Here is an 18,107-nt window from a genome sequence, read left to right on the forward strand (position 1 = left end):
GAAAGGCACAAAAATTTTAAACAGTGTCTCTGCTTGCTTGCTATTGACAGGAATCACGCTTCTTCAGAAAGAAAACCACATGCCATGAGCTGGGGGCATTCTGTAGCTGGCTGAGTGTATCTGTGAGCAGAGCAGAGCGCACACATTTGCATTAGCTTTAGCTAACAGATCTGAGCAGTGGGTGTCCACACTGCGTGTTTTCAGAGGGGATCAGTCCCAGTACCAGCTGACCATTAGTGACCAAGCACTTGAGGGAGCGGGAGCACATCATCTCCTGCAGAATCCTCCAAAAGCCAAAAAGCCATCCAGTTCATGTGCTGCAGCACCACGAGCCAAGGGGAGCACGTTGCAGGAGGAGATGATTGGGGTATTTACTTCCAGATTCCTGATCCTAAGGACAACACTGATGCAGTCATACCCGGATACGGTACCTATGGGTTAGGACAACCTTCCTCAGCCTAGGGGGAAAAGCCTGCAGGAGACTCATGGCAGTCAGATGGTGGTTCTGAATGCTAGTCGAGAGGGACCTCTCTGCTCCTCCCCATCCTCCTGCTAACTGTGAAAGTCCATGTCCTGGGACAGACAACACTGTGCAGTTGTGTAAATCCAAAACATCCCTCAAAGAGGAAATGAAACTTCTATTTCTGTTAAAATCAAAACACAAGAATATTTATATATTCATATATTCATATTTGTTTCAGCCATAAGACACTGAATCTGGTGATCGATGTTCAGCAGATTTCAGCTGAGCACTCTATAGTCTCGGGTTACTAACATGTTTAAATATGATGCATATATTTTGTGATAATATTTCAATATTGATAACTGCCAGTGCTGGAGAAAAAGCCACAGGTAGGCTCCAAATCTTAAGACTGTCTTAAATGCTATTAAAGGCTTTCAACTTCGTAATTAAATTAGGGTTTCTTCATCTACTTTTTCTGTGTTAGCATTGAGGATTCACTGAGGTCTTTAAACCGACTTTTCTGCAGCACTCACATAATCTTGGGCTCCGGGAGGGGGACTTTACAGAAAGCACAGCATATAATGAGACATGCTAGTAAGTTGCAGAGTTTGGCAAGCACAGAGATCTCTGGAGAGACTCAAGGTGTTTATAGACATTTCAGCCACCACAGATCATAAGGACTCGCCTTTAAATTCTCAGCATCTGCAGCTGTTTCAGAGCAGGTACAGAAGGTTCCAGTGACACAGGGCAGGACTGCACCGAGAGCAGTGTCTGAGCACAGCATCCCCTCCATGGGTTAATCCCCAGGAAGGGACAAGCTCCTCCTTGCCTGCAAACCTCCCCAATACAACATCCTCAGAAACAATAGAAAACTAGAAGTTATACTTCTGTCCATGCTGTGGCCTTAAAGAGGGAGGAAGAAAGGGAAATGTTCTTTGGGTTCCAGCACTCCTCCACTTCTACACGCTCACGGTGGGCCGTGAACCATCAGTTGGACCTTCTGTTCATGCTGGTCCAGTCAGCCATTCCATTTATTTTAGGGAATATATTCTCCACTTGGCATTCAGTTCTGAACATCCGGGAAGAATGGAATCGTTCACAGTTGCAGCAGCTCTGTAGCACTGTGTTTGCTTGAAGTTTTGACTCTTTTTTCCTCTGGCAAGCTCAATGGTGGAGCTGGAAAACAGGTCCACAACTGTCCTTGGTGCCTGTGGGATCATCTCAGGCTTGGGTTTCTAACACAGATGCTCAACCCCTATTCACTACTTACTGCAGCAGTGTCTGGAAGGAGCTCGGTTCCTCCAGATTTCGGTGTAAATGACCTCTGGTGCTCGTCCTTCTGCAAGGACCCCAGTATCCCTTGCGCCCCCATAGGGGAGGATGCAATGTGCAGGAGCACATTCCCAGGCCCTGACAGCACCTCCCAGAGCTGTGCGGGAAGGGAAGGACTGGGCTGGCTTTCAGGCTCCCCTCCTCACCCAGGAGCTCTGAGCACATTTGCTAAAGCCGCTTCTGTGTTTTTCCCAAATTCCCTACTTAATACTTCCACTGTGATTCCGAAGGAAAATTAAGCCTTAAGCAAGGGTCAGCATGCAAACTGCTAAGAGATCTCCATGTGTGCACCCATATCTTCCTGCTCGCTGTCATGAGGGACATCAACAGCCACCATCATTTTTGCCCGATGGGCTTTGACCAATCTTATGCACTGTTCTCCTGTGACTGAGTTTGCCCAAAGGGGTGGCCTAAGGGGAAGAAATGGAGCTCACCCACGCAAGGCTCAAGGGAAATCTGAATTCACTTTGCACAGTTTTCTTGATCCAGAAACCCGATTTCAATATGCACACTTCCATGATCCAGCACTATGAAAATCTGCCATTTGCTCCACTCCAGTGATCCGTGCAGGGCAGCAACATCACACTCCTGAGCATTATGAAAAGGAGATTAATTTTTCTTAAGTCACAGATACATCTGATGCTGTATTAAAAGCAAGTGACAAAACTGTGCGCTGCTGGAAGGAGCCAAGTCAGGCCATGGTCAAGCTAGAACTAAGATCTGCAGATACACCTTCAGAATCAATGCAGGCTCCCCTGTGATGATGGGCTGGCAAGCTTGAAGCAATGCTCTGAGCCTGGAATTTGCTCTGCAGGAGCTGCGGTTGGGTTTCCTTTCGTTGCTGTTGTTTTGCAATGCCATAATAAGTGTTGGTGAATTTGCAAATCATAAAAGCTTGAACCATGGGTGGGTGCCCTCATCCAAGGATTAGAACAAACATTTTTGGTGTCAGCCCATTCCAGAGGGATTTTCAGTGTTATAAATTAAAAAATAATAATAAAAAAATTAGCAAAAAAAGCTAAACAAGCAACAGCTGCTTGGAACCGGGCCCTAAACCCAAAGTATATAAATGGTGTCCAGACAAAAGCTTAGAGACAGGGACAAAAAAAATGCTCAGCACAAGAACCCCAGGGTGATTTCTGGCTATTCTGCTCACAAGACACTGGTTTTCATCCAGCCACAAGGAACTGACTCTTCTCAGTGATGAGAAACACACGACTTGCAGATCCACTGCCACACTGACCTGGTGGGCATGAGCAGCCCCAGTCCCCAGAGACTATGAGTGGCACCTTTGGGACTCATCCCTGCTGACTGCGCAGGGACTGCAGGTTAGGAAACATTCAGAACTGTTGAATTAGGAAACCACCCATAGAAATTCAAGCAAACAAGAGATAATAAGAGAATAAATGTCGAAAGAAAACGCAGCAATTCTGGACAGCCACCAATAGCCTCCTATCAAGGAGCTGCAGACACACACAGTCCTCGGCCGAATTATAAGTATTAACGTGTTTGAAAGGTATTTGCCCTTTGGACAGCCATGTTTTTGTTTAGAGCTTCAGAAACATAAATTACAGCCATTTAAAGCCCAGGCTTACATTTTACTTCAATGACGTAAACGAGTTCCCAGTTTTCAAAGGCCAGCTGTCCCTTACAGCAAGAGGTTGCAATTATATAAAATTCTTTTATTGCATGGAGGTATTTTCAGTCCTTTAAGTTTATGTGCCCCAGGTGAAGCCATATAAACAAACTATAGCTGTTGCAACTGTGTTAATAATGGAAACTGCATTTGGGAAGTTTTAGGGATAAAACCTATAACTTTATACCGCTAAGGTGTCAAACCTTTCAAATGTAAAACAGAAGTGCAGCTGTGGAAGACCTCAAGAAAGGTTTCTGAAAAGCCAACATTCATACTCCATTTAGATGTAACAAAGGCAGTAGCTTCCAAGCTGCAGTCATTAATAAGAGCTGCTGGAAAAAATAAGGTTAAGAATATGCCTTAATGGATCTGAGTTTTTGGTGAGCTTCAGATACCGAGAGGTAAATCCACCCCAATCCAGCCTCACTGTGATCCATGTTTTACAGGTATGCATGTATTCTTAGCCAATAGCAGGAAGAAAATGCTGAGGTACAGTATAAGCATGGATGTGCTGAAGAGGATCACTACAGCACGGGTCTCAGCTCAGGGAGCTGCTCCTCAGTCGCAATGCTGGGGCTTTCCACTGTGGATTTCTAGTCCTCTGGCTTAAATGGACCGAAATGGACTTGCCAAAAATGGACTGAACCAGGCAAAACAAATGTTTGCCAGAGTGCAAGAGTTGGGTTGGCTTGTTTGTTCACTTTTCTTTTCTCCAGCCCCAGTAGATGAGTAGAGAAATGCCACTACCTTAAAAGAACTCTCTGAACATTCAAAGCCAACAAACCACATCAAAAAGTACTGGTGTGCCTACGGATGGCTCTGATTTTCTGCCCCGTCCAACCTGAGTGCTTGGTGCAGCAGCCAAGAGAACACTGTGTTCCCAGCTGTGCACGCACCTGGAGCTGAGCTTATTCTCCTTTCTAATTAGAACAGCCTAGAGTAGCGGGGAAGTGAAGGGAGGCTCATAAGTCAATGGCCACCATGTTTAGGCAGGTGCTGAGGGCAGCAAGGAGAGGTGGGCTCCAGCAAGGCATAGGCTTTGAGGCAGAGGAAGGAAGGTTTGGATGCAGCGCACGTCTCGTGCTTGGTGAGCTGACAAGGAGGAGAATTAAACTTCAAAGGCACCCATTGCACAGCTGATGACATTTAGGAAGAAAAGGGAAATTGTTGCTTTTCTAGAAGATTTACAAATGCCATCCGTGTCCATGGGTGTAATTTTCCATTAAGGAAAAAAGAATATCTTAAGTAACATATGGACCATGCAGTAAAGAAGTTACCATAGCAACCAGCTTCCTAAAAATCCCTACATATGTATACAGGACAAAAAATGCATGTAGTAATTATAGACGCATGTCTAAAGTCATTTATAAGCCTCATCTTCCTAGCAACATTTCTTTCTATTAAAAATCTAATTCATGCTTCCAACATCAGCTTACTGTGCTGCCTCTTGAACCTGCAAAGTCAAAAACATCACAACTGACAGTCAGTGACAAGAGAGCAAAATCCAATCTAACTAATTCAAACTACGTGCTTTAAGCCTTAAAGGATGGTTACAGAACCAGAATGAGCTGAGATGTGGGGCTACAGCTGAGCTGACATTTAAGTTCAGAAAATGTTAGATGTTAAAAATAAACAGATGAAAGGGTGTGACCCTCAGAAAAGCATTTAAGAAAAAAAAAAAAAAAAAGGAAGGGGGGAAAAAAAAAAAAAAAGGTGAATTACCAGGGCAGGAAGGAGGTTGGGGTTTTCATTCCCTTTGCACTGTGGTCCTGGTGAGGGGATCAGTGGGACATGCCATAGGTCACTCCTCTCATAGTCCCAGTGCTCCCATCACGGCAGGCTCAGGGACCTGCATTTCTCCTGTGTTACTTTTTGGCAGCGTTTGAAGGGATCTTAAAGACTCTGTGGCTTGCCCCAGCATATTTCCACATTTCTTCTGTTTTCCATCATCAGGAACCAGAGGTCTGCCTTGTTGTTTGCTGGTCACCCTGGATATTTAGCAAAGATGGATTTCCTAGATGTCCAAGCCCTGCTGCTGGGAGGAGATGAGGATATGGGGTCAGCACAAAGAGAAAACCTGCAGACACAGCTGGCTGTGGGATGGGAGACCACAAAGGAATTCAACCTTGTCTTCCAGATCCTGCTCTAAGAGACGCGGCGAGGAGACATTGCGCCCTGCTCCCTGGGGCACAGTCATGTCCTCTCAGCTGGCCAGAAATGGGGAGGATTCATCATTAATTAAACGTAAATTTGGCAGCCTGATGTCACAGCCCTTGAGCTGACAAATAGTAAATGCTGAAGGTCAGCTGTAAATCAGCGCTGGGGAATGTGTTCAGCTGCACCCAAAGCCCCAGGTGGGGCTCAGGTCTCTTTTTGATTTATCTTCAGCCAGCAAACAAATCAATGCAGTGATGAGCAAATGAGTGGGTTCTCCCTGCATACTGATGTTAAAGAAAGACCCTCAGTGAGGTTCCACATATGCCCCAACCCTGTGGCATGGAGTCTATTCTGTTCAAGCTATTCCTTCCCATCACACCTGGCTCCCATCGCTGTGGGTGGGATCTGGCTCTGGCTGAGCTCTGCCAAAATCTGAGCTCCTGCTCAGGGGATGCTGCAGCCCTGCTGCACAAACAAGGCTCTGCCATCACAGCAGCAGCTGGTCTGAGGAAGACACTCACTTCCTTTACAAAACAAATCATCTGAGGTGTCAAGTGAGTACCTGCCCACTGCTGGGATACTTCACAATCCCTCCATCCTCCAGCTGCTGTTCCCTTCCCTGGTAAGAGCATCACCTGTGCAGGCTGCATGCAAAAGGAGCTGCATTTCAGTCTTGAACACCTTCAGTGTGTGCTACCTCCACACGCATACCTTTAAAGTGCCTCCAACTGCTCATTCCTTCACCATTTCAAAGCAAGTTAAGCAGTTGGTGAGAAGACAGAACAGGGAGAGGCCCAGCAAATGTGTCTTCTGAGGAAATGCATGGTTCTTAAAGAGACGTTTCTCCTGCTCTGAACATTGACAGAGAGCTAATAACAGTCCTTTGTCCCTGGAGCACTTGTTCTTGATGAGAGCTATTTCCATCATGAGCTTCAGCTCTCCCCCTCTGGCTAATTTGTGGCAAAGTCACTCAAGAGGAGATGCAGCCATGGCTCCTCTTACATGAGCAAAGCATTATTTGTTCTCCCTGAGTGGAAATCAGTGCTGTTAGAGACCCAGAAGAAGACCTGGGCTGAACTTGAATCCTTTCTGTAGTGTGAATGGGTACTTTCTCTCCAATATCATCGAGCTCTTCTTTTGCACAGACATTTGATTCCACCTTGCTTCATCAAAGGCATCTTTGGACCTGAAAGGTGCTACCTACTTTCTGCAGTGCTGTAAAACTTCCCTTCTGCCTGCAGGAAGCGGCAGGAGTTTTCCTCCCAGAGGAAACCTCATTGCTTTTGCTTATTTTCTTCTGTGTAGGCGATAGGGGAGAGGCCTTGCTAGGCAATGAGGAGGCAACGTGTCATCTGGCCAAGACTGGTGTCCTTCTGATTGAGAGGAGGCTCCAATGCAAGATGGCCAAGCTCAAACTTCCAGCTTACAGGAAGGTCTTTCCACCTTGCTGCTTTGCCCAATGACCAGAGCTGAAACCCAGTGCCCCTCCACCAGCTCCCAGCCTCAGCTGAGCAGAGGTGGTCCTCCCCTGGCACGAGGCAGAGCAAGGCACAGTCCGTGGGGAGGAGAGCAGCCCATTGCAACATTCCTTCCAGCTCACATTTTGCCATAAATGGAGAAACAGATGGCTTTTAGCAAACATGGAACCACATTTGCATGTCATGGAAAGGCCACACTTGTCCCTCTCAAGGGGACTACAACTCCACCCTCCTCTCACTGAGAATGTGTGGTTTTATGGACGATATGAAGTTACGCAAACGTTTCTTTGAAATGGCCACTCTTGCTCCTTATGGACATATAATTTTCCTGGTGGCTAGACACATAATATTTTTTCTTAATTATTTGACTATTAAAAAAATCCCTTAACACAGAGAACCCCACGTGTCTTTAGGACTCTAACCAAGGAATACCAGTTCTGAACAGGGCAGAGCACGGTAGTATTTTAACATCAGGCAACAGCAACAAAAAAGCCAGCTATGAGAAAGGGGCAGGGAACAGAGCTTCAGGGCTGGCTGGCTGAATTCTTACCCTGCAGTGGGCATCCTACTTGATGTTGTATGAGATAATTCTCCTTCAGGTCTTCAGTTTGGCACCTGTAAGAAGTAGAAGCAGAAATAAGTATATCGCTGCATCACTCCTTTGTTGTAAGAGAGGAACGGTTGCACAGATCCATATGACACAGAGGAGTGACACAGGAGGGCCTTTCTGCAGACATACAGATGATGGGTTTTTATAAAATTGGTTACCTAAAGATGAGCTCTGCTCTCTACACAGAGCTTGCCAAATGCAAGACTTGAACATTTTGTTGTGTCTGCTCAGCATACCCCAGTTTCTCTTGCTGAAGGGGAGCTTGCCAAGGCTGATGCTGTGACCCACAGGCTGCATGCTGGAGGGCAGCACACACAGCGGGCTGCCTCCTCCTGACCTGCTGGGCAGGGTCTGTCTGCCCCCAAAGCACAGGCACTGAAAGACAGGCCGGTGATATCAGTGTCCTGGAGCACGCACCGTGCTCGTCTCTATCCAAATCAGTGCAGCAACGCATGTCACCACTGCTGGCACCCATTCAGGAGAGCATCTTAGGACAGATCTCACACTCCTCTGAAATGAGATTTAAACACTAATTCAGGTGCCTCCTTGAGCTAAGACACATACACACATGGTGATGGGGAGAAGATGGCACAGTTCACATGGCACACAGCCCAGTGGGGAAGTTTCCAACAACCTCCCCAGGCCAGCAACACAGTGCCTCAGATCCATAGATTTACCCCTCAGGCTTGAAGAGATGCTGCTCATGGGACACATCGCTGTGACCTTTTCTAAGCTCTCCCCAGGCTGGAGAAGCTGGGTTTGAAAAAATGTCATTTGCCAAATGATTTCTTAATGGCTGTGTCTTCGGGTGACATTTGTCATACTTTTAATCTATTGCAGAAGAAAAGTGGAAACACAGAAGTCTACAATTTTTAATGTCCTAACACTTAATTCAGTGCTTCAGTTTTTATTACAATTATGTTTGTGGCAGAAAACATTTCTAAGGGCCAACATCTAATGTCGCTTTCAGCTTCTAATACATTTTTAATTAGTGTCAGAGAATGCTAAAACTATCCTTTTACTGCTTCAGAAGTGAAGAAAAGCCTCTGATACCTGAGTGTGTAACACTTCCACTGCTATTAGAAGCGAACAGTGGTGAGATACACCTTCCTTCTTCTGTTTCCCTTTTACGTGGTTGTGATGTTCCTCAGCTGATTATCACTCATGCTGGATTTCTCTCTGCAGGCTTCTTAGTGAGAGTGTTGCAAAAGCCAAGTGATCCTTTTAAGGCTGGCAAGAAAAAATCTGCTCTTTCTTGATCAGAAATGCTGAATATGCATCTCTTGCAACATCCAATCACATACCCATTTGTTTACCCACGTCTGTGTTGGGTTGTCCATTGGTGTGCACTGCTGTAGCTCCAGTGGCAGCACAGTGACATGCAAACCAGTGTCATTAGGTGGTCTGGATCTCGTTTCAAGGCTGCATGCTCTTCCACATAACAAGCATCCCCACTGAGCAACATGCTTTAGTGGGCACAGTGCGGATGAGCTGGTGGTTGGACTCGATCTTAGAGATCTTTTCCAACCTTAATGATTCTATGAATCTATGAAACAAAAGGTATAGATTATCCACTTAAATAATGAACCCTGGATTTAACCCCTCAGAATTGCTAATAGCTTGCATCCACTTCTTGCATTACATGGCCACTTGTAATTGGGAAGTTCCACCATCCAGTGAGCTGGGCCACGGTCTGGCACCACCTTGATCTTTAGAGCAAGCAGAATTGATGGGCTAGGTGCTATCCTTTAACTGCCGTGTTTCAAGAGGGAAATTCTGCATGAATTGCATGTCTTGAAGAATAAGCTGAAACGTAAGTGCTGAGAGAAAAGGCTCCTGTTTGTGTTCTGAATTGTTCTCCAGTTAAACAGTGCTTCCCCAGTTCCTACCTGTTGGGTAATTCTTATGTTTTCCATCCCCGGCGCATCTTCATGATTCCTGAAACGAGTGATTGGTTTTTGGCTGCTTCCCTTCCTGGCAGACAGAGCTCACATGCTGGCTGGGGATGCTCCAGCACATCTGTGCGGGGCTTTCATCTGGCCCTGCCCTCCCCTTTCATCTGCTGAGAGGAGAGCGCGGGTGTTGGCCTGGCTGCACAACAGAGCAAAGGGAACGGAAACCCGCGAGTAAACAGCTCCTCTGTGCTGCCCTCTGATTACCTAGCAGGGGAATATTCTGATCGCTAATATTACAAATTAAGATGTGACCATTATAAATAGAGCAAATGCATATGGCATTCTCGGAGATGCATAACGCAGACATCACATCTTGATCGTATTAGGTAAGGCTTATGTCTATAGACGGCACGTTCGCTCACAAGCAGCAATTTGGGAAGGAGCCGCCTGGACCAGGATGTGAACTTTGCTATGAGGCTCTTTCGTGGTGCAGAGCCATTTGCTGCAATGTGTGTCCAGACGTGCTGGACTTGCTAAATAAGTTTTTTCCCAAGTATGCGGATTGAGAGAGATGGTGGGAGGTGAAAACACCAAATGTCTTACATGGTAATCTTGTCTTACCATATAGGTCAGGAAACTAGGGACTAACATGGGGATAAAAACAGCAAGACTCTGAAGACTAAACATCCAGAATAAGGAAAATGTATCTCATGCTGGCAGTAAGACAAACAGATTAATGTAGAAATGTAAGAAAGGCTGCAGTGGGCCAGAAAGAAGGTGGAACTGTCCCAGAAGTCTGTGGCCAGCTGCAGCCAGCACTGCACATCTGAGGACCACGGGGACCAGACTACAGGGACAAGGCAAGCCTATGCCCCACTGGTTTCCTTCCCCAGCTTGAAGATTATTGTTATATATACATATTTGTAATTTAAACTGTATTTGTTACTTTGCATCATTCCTTTGCTCCATAAAACCATCTAAACTTCTTTGCTCCCCCAAAAACAAGCGACGTTTGGGATCACTTCAGATGCAATGGCCCCAAAGGAAGGCCCCTGTGTAGGGTATCAACCCAACATGGTTACAAAGCCTATGCCCAGCATCCCATCACATCCACGCCTCATTCCTCTTGGCCACTCACAGAGGGAGGGAGCTGTGGGACGGAGGGATGGCAGCATTAGTCACCTCCACACCAAGGCCCCTGGAGCCATTCTGTGTTTATGAAATGTTTTGATGAGTGTTTGGTTTCTATTGGTGACATAAATCAATCTCCCTGCCATAGCGCTGGTTTTCCAGAACAAAAAATTCCCAGAAAAAGGGGAATCCTGCTGCTGGCTTGTATAACACAAATGTAGGTTCCTGCTGGCCACATGGTATTTCCAGCACTAGATTTATTTATTTTTTTCTGCAGGATGCAACCAGGGTGCTAATGAAAACAACACATGGTGGAAGACCTCTGGATAAGCCCCAGTGTCTGCTGAGGAGCACATAGCTCTGGTCTGGAGCCCAAAGCAAACACAGATGCATCTAAAACAATTATCAAAGATAAACAACGTGCGTCTTGAGAAGGAAAGGAAGGTCTATACGTGCCTGCAGACCAACTACTGGCTGCTCCAGTCTGACATACGAAGGAGCAAGAGGAATAGGAGTGGAATGCACAAATGACCACAGAGGGGGTGCTGAGGTGAGTTTAGTGCAATGATGAGCCTCACCCTCCAGACAGCCAACCCCAAAGGCTGACATGACCTGCCCCTGTCCTGCTGCACTGCCAAGGCTCCCAACTGAATGGTGAACTGTGGGCAGTACGACCAAAAGAGACAAAGCCAAAGCTCTGCTCCTCAAACTGGACCTCTTCTGGCTGGAGAGAACTGAGGAGCAATCTGTTTTTCCTGATGCTGTGGGCAGCCCTGGGCTAAAGCCTCCATAGACACCCTCAAAATATTTTGACAGCTTTAAAGGGGAATTTCTGCAGGGGAAAAAAAAATCTTTCTCCCAGGATGGATTACAACAAATGGCAAACATTTTTCTCAGCTTCAGAAGTGAATTTTTTATGTAGCTTTTTGATGAGCAAATTTCGTTCTGATCACAGGTGATATATTACAAACATCCATAAAACATGTCCAAGCAGACAGATGAGGAAAAAATGTGATTTTCTATTTGTGGAGAAACAGATGACTGAGCACAAGAGCACTGCAAGGAGAGGTGGTAAAAGCAGTCCTCAGCCCAGTAAAAACCTTTCAGACCGGTTTCATGCTACCCAACGTGCCAGGTGGCACACCTACCACTGCATGATCTAACAGAGTTCTCCCAAATTACTAATGTGGGTTGAATCATATTTGTTGCGTCCGATTCCTGTAATTTGTCAGTGGAGAGCACTAAGGAACTGTAAGTGGATAGGAAATTATTTGGTAAGAAAGTTGGGATCTTTCCTTTTTCTGCCTCAAAAATATCTCTGGCAAAGTATAAAGCACTTTTCCATCGGCATTGGCCATCCAGTAGGTTCTCATGAAATTTTGGTTTGCCTTGTGATATTTGTCAGCTTTCTCCATGGAAAAGTATAATTTTGGACAGGCTGTAGAAATACCCAAGAATTCAGAACATAGATTTCAACATCTCCTGGCTACAGCAGGGACTGACAGCAGATCTGTTCTCCAGTCTACAGAGCGAGATGGGGCACCATCCTGCAGCCGACACCGCCCTACCTTCACTCTTATTTCTGACACACAGCAAACACAAGAGCTGAATGCTGAGCGAGGTGTAACCCTGCCCCTCTGTCATCAGTTCTGACCTTCACTGCACAGGAACAAAATCAGCAGAATGAAACTTTGGGGGGGGAAAAAAGAATCATTTCTACATTCATTGCTGGACCACTGATGCCCAATTCACCAAATTTCCCCACGCCTCCATGCAATAATTCTTTAAGATAATCCAGTTATCTTTTCTACTTATCAAACCTCATGTACAATGAAAATTCACTGTTTCTTCCCCGTGTCAAGCCCATCTCCTCTCCAGCCACTCTCCCACAAATACAATTGCTGAACAGGGAGCAAAAAGCAGAGTCTGCCCAAGTGATTGGTATCAGCAAAACTTCTGCAAGCTTTATATTGGAGAAACCACGTCATTCATCTTGCCACAATCTTATTCACTGGGAATTCAGGAGGAAAATGCCATGGTGGCAACAAGCAGACCTCGTCCTTTCTCTGTAATCACACATTCAGTGTGCATTCCCACCTGATTTCTGTCCCACTCAGAGCTGCAGTTTCACATTTTATTTTTTAAGTAGGCAAAACAATGGTGCCTTTGGAAAACCTTCATATCCCCAATCCGTGGTGCCAGGGCTTTACACATCTGTTTATTCTCCCATTCCATGAAAACAGTGACCCCATCACATCACCCAGGGAATCTCACTTTCTTCAGAACTCAGAAAGAAAGAAGCAGTTCTCCAAGAAAGCTGCAAATACACACTTAACAACACACTGCAGAGGTTTTTCTGCTACACAAAGTACTCTCAACTTAGTGAGCCTGCAACAATTCATCCCAAGTGTCATCGTAATTCCAAAGGGAAATCTGAAAAACATATACAAGTTCCTTCAAGCACCATGTCAGCTGCCTACCCTCAACATGATAAATACTCACGTGTTGCCTGCATTCTGCAGTGTCTCTTATTGCTGGATTTCATAGGGGAAAAAAAACAACAACAACAACAAAAAATCATATTTACAATAGTCAGAGAGAAAACCAACAACTCTCTTAAGATTTGGGTTTGGTTGGTGTTTATTATAGGCAAACCAGAGAAGAGAGTGGTTAAAGACAGCCTCTGGTCACTACGGCTGTGCTCCTTGTTGGTTGTTTATATGATTTCCAAGCATCAGGGTTTTGCACTGAACATTTTCTGCACTGTGTGCCTGAGCTCTGGGGATGCTTTTCAGTTTGGGCAGAAAAGGCTCAGCCATAGGACAGGACAGGGGCTCTGCTGCACACAGGCAGCACCCTCTGTGCCACCAACAGAGAGAGGACCTTTCTGGGCTTCCAAAGGAGACAACTGTTCCTCCTTCATCTAAATTCATGAGACTTAACCATCCAAATCCCTAGGATTTGCTAACACTCCACGTTTAGACACACCATGGCCAGACTTCGAATCTCTGAAATGAGTGAACATGAAAAGCAGGAAAGTGGATTGAATAGACACATGCTCTCCTCGTAACAAAAATCCCTACTGCGCTTCTTCTATCCATGAGCTTCAGTACCACATGGTTTCCTTTTCTCCAAAAGTAAAAATAATTAAAATCTGTTCAAATATTTAGGTTCCTCTCCTCCTGTGAGTCATGCTCAGATGATCTTCAAGGACCTTTCCTTCTCTCTCTGCCTCACACGTTAATCCAAATCTCCTCTCTTAATTAAACTTTTACTCTACATGAGGAAACCTCTGTTTCCAAGTAACAAAATCAAATCCAGTTCCTCCGGATAGGGCAAACTCACTTCTGTTTGATTGGCATGTTTAATTAAATACCCATATATTAATTTAATTGCTAGGTTATTAGCAAGACAGCCACTCTGAGGATTATAGCATGTGCACAGGGAAGAGTACGTAACAATTGAGCTGCAAATGTTTTTCCTGTTCTCTGATTTCCCTTTCCCCACACCAAGCCTTGCTCCAGATATATCTGTTTATGCTGAAAACTGCCATTAATAACCAAAACATGGCAAGATGGAAACTGTATCATGAAAAACATCCCCTCCACATTCCTGGGGCTTCTCCGTATTACGACACTCCCCAGTGTTGCAACACAGTGTGCGTCGCCAGAGAAAGTGGAAAAACCTGCTGTCTGTCGCACCACTCCGTGTGCCAATAGCCATTATCTTTCCAAAGCCATCAAACGCCTAAAGAACGCCGTGGCCATCGCAGACCAGGGATTATCTAATTAATTCAAACTTCATTCCTAGTGAATCACTGCTCATTTCAGTTGCAGTCTGCAAACAGGCGTAGGAATAATCATGTGCATATGTGAGGCTTCAGTTTCAAGGATTTGTTCTTGATGCTGATTTCAATAAATCATTGGTGAACAGTAAGGAATGGCAGCTGACTGTTTTTTTTCCCCTCAGGTCATTACATTTTGCTCTGTTAGACTGTTACTACAGAAAACAACCAAACTATAATAGAAAGGAGCTAATAGGTCTTTCATCTACAATACAGCTGAGTCCTTCTCCTGCTGTAGTGATGTTATTTGTGGGATATGAGTCACACGTTAGTTCTGTACAAAAAATAGAGAAGTAGAGGTGAATCATATGAAAGGGAGCTTGGTAATGGTCTTGGTGACAGAGTAAATCCGCAAGAGCCAAGCCTGATAAACTTACCTAGGCAGACCTTCCACTCTCCTCCATAAACCACATAAAGCAGTCTCAGACTGCAGAGATACTCAATAACTCTTTCAAAAAGCAATAATATCCTAAAGCTCCTTATCTTGACAAAGACATTGTCATGATGGCAACTATTGCAAACTATTCATCATACTCTATTAAGATGCCAAAAATGGAAAATCTCTGTAATTTTTTAATGCATTTTAGGAATCTGTTTATTGTTTCCCATCAACTGAAGGAACACTTTTTAGTGCATACTAACTAGGATCTGGTTTTCATATGGTTTTCACCATGACTTTGATGGCTTACAGAAATGAGGGATCCTGATCACTGATCAAAGAGATGGAGAGCCTTTGCTATCTTTCCTGGGCTCATTTCTGACAGTCATGTTTTAATTACAACATCAAGCCACAGGTTTGTGAAAGCAGGAACTGAGCGGTGAGCTTAATATTGCCCATCAGTAAAAACAAAAGATCTGTTCAACTCATGCATCCTGACATGGACTGGCAGTTATTTACATGGACTGGGTTATTTACAGTACAACGTATTCCCCCATCCCATAACTCCACTAACTTGCTGCTGGCTTTCTATTAGCACACAATTCTGATGTTTGGTTACTTAAAGCATGAGCAAACATGCCACGCATATGGGGAAAAGCAGGTACTTCCCTTCATGCTGGAACAAACCCTGAGCTCCTGCTCAGTACCACAAGCCATGAGTTGTGTGAGAGCGGTATCGGATACGATGATTAGCAAAAAATTGCTTCCATCCCAACATCCTGTTATTTTACCCGCGTGGTGATTTACTGATGTTAAAAATTGGGTCTGGCAGGTGGAGTGCTCCTTGCTGCTGGGAGCTGCCAGGAGAGCAGGTGTCTGGTTTCAGGTTTTAAGAGGTCTTTTGTTTACCTTGCTTGGATACCTTTTTCTTTTTGAATATACCTTCCCTTCCTTCGTAGCTTTGTTCTCCTCTTTGCAATTCATATCTCTAATCCAATCTCTAATTTTGGAACATATCCACATTTGACTGTCACTGGTATTTAAACAACTTCCTAATCTCTAGGATTTCCTCTCCTCTGTAAATCACCTTTAAAAACCCAGCAATCCCTTGTTATTTCTGCTTTCATTTTCATTGCCTCATCTATAATAAGCAACATTAAATCCAGAGAGCACTTAAGACCAATTTCAATTTCTGTATGAAAACAAACAAAAAAACCCCACATTTTTGTCAAGCCCAAAGGAGGATTTGCGCCAGAGTGAGTATTTGTTCTCTCTCTAGTAACAAGGTGATGCGATGCCAGTTCAGTCTAATTTTGCATGGGGCCAGGAAGAGTTCATTTAAATGGCCATAATATTCATTCAGCACATCTTTCACAGTGCCCTATATAAACCAAGAGCTGTGTGATGTCTGCTGAGCAGCTTCCTTCCTCCCAGGGAGATTGGATCATGCTTATTTTCACAGGTAGCAAGAAAAGACACCATCTGCTTCACTATTTTATAATCAGCTTATTTATCTGCACGTAGCCACTGTGGGAGGCTTCCAGCATGCCCCAAAAGCCAATGGCTGCAGGGCAGCATAGGTGTCTGCAGACTACTTGGGATGGGACCAAAATCCACCCCTACATTCTTTAACCCAAGAGCAGTCTCTTTGGCTGTGCACGTGTTTGATGTTATTGCCACGTATCACAGACTGAGACTCCAAACAGCAACAGGTGGGGTGAGAAATCAGCAAAGCGGATGTGTCACAGGGAATGGAAGGGGGAAAGAAGGGGTTGGCAGCGAGCTGCATGCAGCCTCCGCAGAGGTAAGGAGCCCAGCAGTGCCAATAATTGCAGTAATCAAAGTAAATCACATCTTGCCTCGATGACATTTTTCTCCCTGTACGTGACAACAGAGATGAATTTTCCGGTTGTATTTGCAGATGACGATTTCAGAGGTTTTGCAAGAGGATTAGCTACACATTTCAGCTGGAAAAGCAGCTCACATGGAAAAGAGGAATTCAGAGATTTTTCTAAGATTTTGGAGAACACGATGGAGAACTGGACATAAGTCAGAGTAAAAAAAATTGACCTCGTGACTACATAATGGATTGTGGATATCTTGAAAAGAGCAATTGTGCTTTGAAGTCCAACACGAAAACAGAGGTCTTTATCTCAATGATGATAATTGCACTCAGACGCTTTAATCAGCATGCTTCAGAATGAAGCAGATGGATGCAGAGGGCAAATCTGCAAAGGATGAATTATTTATTTTGGGTACACTAAAACTTTGCCTCTTAAAGGTCATCAAACTTGCAACAGAACTGACAAAGTTTGCAGCATATGTGAATGCAATTAATCTTCTCATTAGCGAAAGGCAACGTTTCCTTTGAACTTGACATGCCTACTAAGAGAACCAAAGAAAAAAATAACAAAATCATTTATGGAAAAGTACAGCTGAAGAGCATCTGTTTGTCTTACATCAGTGGTCCCATGCAATTGCTTACCAAAAAATTAAAATAGAAACCTTAGAGCAGAAGGATGTGTTCTGCCCAATAGGCATTAATATTTGACATATGTATCAGTTTAATAGGATTATACAATTAAAAAGCTACAGATCAAGCAGTGCTTATCAGTTAGCATGGTGCCTCTTCAGTGGCCAGGACTTCAGGGCCTGAAGGGACTTCAATGACAGAGGCAATAGAAGACATTTTCAATCTGTACCAGAAATCAGCACTCAACAAAGAAAGCAATGCTGTGGTTTATCACTGACTTCACTGAGGCCGCTTGCATGGGTCAGCTTAAACACACGTAGGAATGGCTTTAAATGACCTCCAATACTTTGAATTTAAATCAAAAATTCAAAAACTTGGTCAAAACCAGGTCCCCATCTTGAATTTGCCCATCTGCACTCTGAGCAGTGGATAAAAGCATTGATTTCTGAGGTTGTGTTGGGGCTGAGACACCACGTGGCCATTGGCCACAGAGGGCAGGGAGCATGGTGAAGGAGCCAGGTCCCAAACCTGGCTGATTTGGGGGGATCCTACCTCTGGGAATGGGTGTGTTTATGGGCAACACCACTATTTTTTTTTCAAGGCACTTTGAAATACACAGCCAGTAAATGCTCAAGGTAGGTTATATAGCACAAGCTGCTCCCCATAAACAGCATTTCTGTCACTTTTACTAAAGAACATTTTTTTTTTT

General features: G+C 44.6%; 1 protein-coding gene across 4 annotated transcripts in view; it reads right to left on the reverse strand.

Annotated features, from left to right (window-relative positions):
* SLC25A48 (solute carrier family 25 member 48) overlaps positions 1-18,107 on the reverse strand; it is a 90,071-nt gene that overhangs the window by 35,018 nt on the left and 36,946 nt on the right. For all 4 annotated transcript variants that reach the window (XM_046900372.1, XM_046900374.1, XM_040646918.2 and 1 more), the window contains exon 2: positions 7,617-7,681. The gene's annotated coding sequence lies outside the window, so the exon portion shown is untranslated. The remainder of the gene's footprint in view (positions 1-7,616; positions 7,682-18,107) is intronic.

Source organism: Gallus gallus, chromosome 13 (assembly GCF_016699485.2).
Source record: "Gallus gallus isolate bGalGal1 chromosome 13, bGalGal1.mat.broiler.GRCg7b, whole genome shotgun sequence".
NCBI lineage: Eukaryota > Metazoa > Chordata > Aves > Galliformes > Phasianidae > Gallus > Gallus gallus.